Source organism: Panulirus ornatus, chromosome 19 (assembly GCF_036320965.1).
Source record: "Panulirus ornatus isolate Po-2019 chromosome 19, ASM3632096v1, whole genome shotgun sequence".
In the NCBI taxonomy this organism is placed as follows: domain Eukaryota; kingdom Metazoa; phylum Arthropoda; class Malacostraca; order Decapoda; family Palinuridae; genus Panulirus; species Panulirus ornatus.
Genome location: NC_092242.1, coordinates 70,288,748 through 70,295,423, shown reverse-complemented (window position 1 = coordinate 70,295,423; position 6,676 = coordinate 70,288,748).

Here is a 6,676-nt window from a genome sequence, read left to right as displayed (position 1 = left end):
ATGACGCTACGCTCTTGAGCTGGACTGTTGGCACAGCTTTTGTCACTATTTTCTGTTAATTTTTAGTTGGAGCCATACTGAGTTAAAGTGAATTATTAGTAATTGAATGCAAAGTTGTTGTTTTCTGTATTGCTCAGGTCTTGGTTAAGGGAGATGTGTTCAGTACATGAAAGAGAGCATGGGTTAGAATGAGTTGATAAATGTAGAATGGAATCACCAGTTTGATTTAGTAAACACAGTTAGATGTTCAAGAGGGAAGAGCATTTATGGAGAGAAGAAAGAGGGGAACACCATTGTTGATAGAAATAGGAGGGAAAGTCTCACTGGACTGACTAGAGATGATTTTAGAGATTTTACAGGAAATTAAGGAACTTTTTCCCTTTCAATACTGGTCCTTACATTAGTCCATTTAGAGCTTTGCTGCAGGTTCAGACATTTTATTTCATTTATTTATTTATTTTTATTTATTTATTTTGCTTTTTCGCTGTCTCCCACGTAAGCGAGGTAGCACAAGGAAACAGATGAAAGAATGGCCCAACCCACCCGCTTACACATGTATATACATACACGTCCACACACACAAATATACATACCTATACATCTCAACGTATACATATATATACACACACAGACATAAACATATATACACATGTACATAATTCATACTGTCTGCCTTTATTCATTCCCATTGCTACCCCGCCACACATGAAATAACAACCCCCTCCCCCCTCATGTGTGCGAGGTAGCGCTAGGAAAAGACACACACATTTAGACACCCCAATCTGAGCCTTCGAGGAGGATGAGCACTCCCCACATGACTCCTTCTTCTGTTTCCCCCTTTTAGAAAGTTAAGATACAAGGAGGGGAGGGTTTCCAGCCCCCCGCTCCTGTCCCCTTTAGTCGCTTTCTACGACACGTGAGGAATGTGTGGGAAGTATTCTTTCAATTTTTCCTGAGCCAACTATGAGGGAAAGAGGGATTTTTAAGCTCGCTACTTAAGTAGAAGGGCTTATGCTCAAAAGCAGCGCTTCACAACCAGTGTGCCATGGTACATTCCTAATTACAGAAATATATATATATGGAGAAAAACTGGAGGAAGTGAAGTGTTTTAGATATCTTGGAGTGGATCTGGCAGCGGATGGAACCATGGAAGCGGAAGTGGATCATAGGGTGGGGGAGGGGGCGAAAATTCTGGGGGCCTTGAAGAATGTGTGGAAGTCGAGAACATGATCTCGGAAAGCAAAAATGGGTATGTTTGAAGGAATAGTGGTTCCAACAATGTTGTATGGTTGCGAGGCGTGGGCTATGGATAGAGTTGTGCGCAGGAGGATGGATGTGCTGGAAATGAGATGTTTGAGGACAATGTGTGGTGTGAGGTGGTTTGATCGAGTGAGTAACGTAAGGGTAAGAGAGATGTGTGGAAATAAAAAGAGCATGGTTGAGAGAGCAGAAGAGGGTGTTTTGAAGTGGTTTGGGCACATGGAGAGGATGAGTGAGGAAAGATTGACCAAGAGGATATATGTGTCGGAGGTGGAGGGAACAAGGAGAAGAGGGAGACCAAATTGGAGGTGGAAAGATGGAGTGAAAAAGATTTTGTGTGATCGGGGCCTGAACATGCAGGAGGGTGAAAGGAGGGCAAGGAATAGAGTGAATTGGAGCGATGTGGTATACCGGGGTTGACGTGCTGTCAGTGGATTGAATCAAGGCATGTGAAGCGTCTGGGGTAAGCCATGGAAAGCTGTGTAGGTATGTATATTTGCGTGTGTGGACGTATGTATATACATGTGTATGGGGGGGGTTGGGCCATTTCTTTCGTCTGTTTCCTTGCGCTACCTCGCAAACGCGGGAGACAGCGACAAAGTATTAAAAAAAAGAAAAAAAAAAATTTTTTTATTTATTTTGCTTTGTCGCTGTCTCCTGCATGTGCGAGGTAGCGCAAGGAAACAGATGAAAGAAATGGCCCAACCCACCCCCATACCCAATGTATACACACACACGTCCACACACGCAAATATACATACCTATACATCTCAATGTACACATATATATATACATACACAGACACATACATATATACCCATGCACACAATTCACACTGTCTGCCCCCATTCACTCCCATCGCCACCTCGCCACACATGGAATACCATCCCCCTCCCCCCTCATGTGTGCGAGATAGCACTAGGAAAAGACAACAAAGGCCCCATTTGTTCACACTCAGTCTCCAGCTGCCACGCAATAATGCCTGAAACCACAGCTCCCTTTCCACATCCAGGCCCCACACAACCTTCCACGGCCCACCCCAGACACTTCACATGCCCTGATTTAATCCACTGACAGCAAGTCAATCCCGGTATACCACATCGATCCAATTCACTCTATTCCTTGCCCTCCTTTCACCCTCCTGCATGTTCAGGCCCCGATCACACAAAATCTTTTTCACTCCATCTTTCCACCTCCAATTTGGTCTCCCACTTCTCCTTGTTCCCTCCACCTCCGACACATATATCCTCTTGGTCAATCTTTCCTCACTCATTCTCTCCATGTGCCCAAACCATTTCAAAACACCCTCTTCTGCTCTCTCAACCACGCTCTTTTTATTTCCACACATCTCTCTTACCCTTACATTACTTACTCGATCAAACCACCTCACACCACACATTGTCCTCAAATATCTCATTTCCAGCACATCCACCCTCCTACGCACAACTCTATCCATAGCCCACGCCTCGCAACCATACAACATTGTTGGAACCACTATACCTTCCTTCAAACATACCCATTTTTGCTTTCCGAGATCATGTTCTCGACTTCCACACATTCTTCAAGGCTCCCAGAATTTTCGCCCCCTCCCCCACTCTATGATGCACTTCCGCTTCCATGGTTCCATCCGCTGCCAGATCCACTCCCAGATATCTAAAACACTTTACTTCCTCCAGTTTATCTCCATTCAAACTTGCCTCCCAATTGACTTGACCCTCAACCCTACTGTACCTAATTACCTTGCTCTTATTCACATTTACTCTTAACTTTCTTCTTCCACACACTTTACCAAACTCAGTCACCAGCATCTACAGTTTCTCACATAGATCAGCCACCAGGGCTGTATCATCAGCGAACAACAACTGACTCACTTCCCAAGCTCTCTCATCCTCAACAGACTTCATACTTGCCCCTCTTTACAAAACTCTTGCATTCACCTCCCTAACAACCCCCATCCATAAACAAATTAAACAACCTGTGAAGACATCACACACCCTTGCCGCAAACCTACATTCACTGAGAACCAATCACTTTCCTCTCTTCCTGCACGTACACATGCCTTACATCCTCGATAAAAACTTTTCACTGCTTCTAACAACTTGCCTCCCACACCATATATTCTTAATACCTTCCACAGAGCATCTATATCAACTCTTATCATATGCCTTCTCCAGATCCATAAATACTACATACAAATCCATTTGCTTTTCTAAGTATTTCTCACATACATTCTTCAAAGCAAACACCTGATCCACACATCCTCTACCACTTCTGAAACCACACTGCTCTTCCCCAATCTGATGCTCTGTACATGCCTTCACCCTCTCAATCAATACCCTCCCATATAATTTACCAGGAATACTCAACAAACTTATACCTCTGTAATTTGAGCACTCACTCTTATCCCCTTTGGCTTTGTACAATGGCACTATGCACGCATTCCACCAATCCTCAGGCACCTCACCATGAGTCATACATACATTAAATAACCTTACCAACCAGTCAACAATACAATCACCCCCTTTTTTAATAAATTCCACTGCAATACCATCCAAACCTGCTGCCTTGCCGGCTTTCAATTACAGAAATAGAACGGATATCACTCTTTCTTAAATACAACTACAGTATTTATTATTATTAATGATATCTTACTTGATCGTTGTTCCCGCATCAGTGAGGTAGCATCAGGAAACAGACGAAGAAAGAATAGCAAATCCTCTCATTGGAAGTTTTGTGAGGCCTGGATGTGGAAAGGGAGCTGTGGTTTCGGGGCATTACACATGGCAGCTAGAGACTGATTGTGAATGAATGTGGCCTTTGTTGTCTTTTCCTGCTGCTACCTCGCATGCATCTGCGCAGGGGGAAGGGGGGGTGGGGGCATTTCATGTGTGGCGGGATGGCGATGGGAATGGATGAAAGCAGCAAGTATGAATATGTACATGTGTATAAATGTTTATGTATGTATGTGAGTCAGTTGTTGTTCGCTGATGATACAGCGCTGGTGGGTGATTCGTGTGAGAAACTGCAGAAGCTGGTGACTGAGTTTGGTAAAGTGTGTGAAAGAAGAAAGCTGAGAGTAAATGTGAATAAGAGCAAGGTTATTAGGTACAGTAGGGTTGAGGGACAAGTCAGTTGGGAGGTAAGTTTGAATGGAAAAAAACTGGAGGAAGTAAAGTGCTTTAGATATCTGGGAGTGGATTTGGCAGCAGATGGAACCATGGAAGTGGAAGTGAATCATAGGGTGGGGGAGGGGGTGAAAGTTCTGGGAGCGTTGAAGAATGTGTGGATGTTGAGAACATTATTTCGGAAAGCAAAAATGGGTATGTTTGAAGGAATAGTAGTTCCAACAATGTTATATGGTTGCGAGGCGTGGGCTATAGATAGAGGTGTGTGGAGGAGGGTGGATGTCCTGGAAATGAGATGTTTAAGGACAGTGTGTGGTATGAGGTGGTTTGATCGAGTAAGTAATAATAGGGTAAGAGAGATGTGTGATAATAAAAAGAGTGTGGTTGAGAAAGTAGAAGAGGGTGTTTTGAAATGGTTTGGTCTCATGGAGAGAATGAGTGAGGAGACATTGACCAAGAAGATATATGTGTCAGAGGTGGAGGGAATGGGGAGAAGTGGGAGACCAAATTGGAGGTGGAAAGATGGAGTGAAAAAGATTTTGAGTGATCGGGGCCTGAACATGCAGGAGCGTGAAAGGCGTTCAAGGAATAGAGTGAATTGGAACGACGTGGTATACCAGGGTCGACGCGCTGTCAATAGATTGAACCAGGGCATGTGAAGCGTTTGGGGTAAACCATGGAAAGTTCTGTGGAGCCTGGAGGTGGAAAGGGAGCTGTGGTTTCGGTGCATTATTTCATGACAGCTAGAGACTGAGTGTGAACAAATGGGGCCTTTGTTGTCTTCCTAGCGCTACCTCGCACACATGCGGGGGGAGGGTTTTTGTATTTCATGTGTGGTGGGTGGCGATGGGAATGAATAAAGGCAGACAGTATGAATTATGTACATGTGTATATATGTATATGTTGGAAAGGATCACAATTTTGCGCATGATCAAGATATTCCTATGAGTCCAGGGGGAAAATTAAACATGAAAAGTTCCCAAGTGCACTTTCGTGTAATAATCACATCATCAGGAGAGACACAAGAGAGAAGTATAACAGTCAGTTGATATACATTGAAGAGACGAAGCTAGGACGCCATTTGGTAAACATGTGATTGTCCAATCACATGTTTATCAAATGGTGTTCTAGCTTCGCCTCTTCGATATATAACAACTGACTGTTATACTTCTCTCTTGTGTCTCCCCTGATGATGTGATTATTACACAAAAGTGCACTTGGGAACTTTTTGTGTTTCATTTTCCCCATGGACTCATAGGAATATGTATATGTCTGTGTGTGTATATATATGTATACATTGTGATGTATAGGTATGTATATTTGCGTGTGTGGATGTGTATGTATATACATTTGTATGTGGGTGGGTTGGGCCATTCTTTCGTCTGTTTCCTTGCGCTATCTTGCTAATGCGGGAGACAGCGACAAAACAAAATCATAAATCAAAATGTATATGTTGATATGTATAGGTATGTATATGTGCGTGTGTGGGCGTGTATGTATATACATGTGTTGTGGGTGGGTTGGGCCATTCTTTTGTCCGTTTCCTTGCGACAAAGTGTAATAAACAGATAAAGAGTTGCTATGATAAGAGTTGATAGAGATGCTCTGTGGAAGGTATTAAGAGTATATTGTGTGGGAGGTAAGTTGCTAGAAGCAGTGAAAAGCTTTTATCGCGGATGTAAGGCATGTGTATGAGTAGGAACAGAGGAATGTGACTGGTTCCCAGTGAATGTTGGTTTGTGGCAGGGGTGCTTGATGTCTCCATGGTTGTTTAATATGTTTATGGATGGGGTTGTTAGGGAGGTGAATTCAAGAGTTTTGGAGAGAGGGGCAAGTATGCAGTCTGTTGGGGACCAAAGGGCTTGAGAAGTGAGTCAGTTGTTGTTCGCTGATGATACAGTGCTGGTGGCTGATTCATGTGAGAAACTGCAGAACTGGTGACTGAGTTTGGTAAAGTGTGTGAAAGAAGAAAGCTGAGAGTAGATTTCATTAAGAGCAAGGATATTAGGTACAGAAGGGTTGAGGGACAAGTCAATTGGGAGATAAGTTTGAATGGAGAAAAACTGGAAGTGAAGTGTTTTAGATATCTGGGCGTGGATTTAGCAGCGGATGGAACCATGGAAGCGGAAGTGAGTCACAGGTTGGGGAAGGGGGTGAAGGTTCTGGGAGTATTGAAGAATGTGTGGAAGGCGAGAATGTTATCTCGTAAAGCAAAAATGGGTATGTTTGAAGGAATAGTGGTTCCAAGAATGTTATATGGTTGTGAGGCATGAGCAATAGATAGGATTATA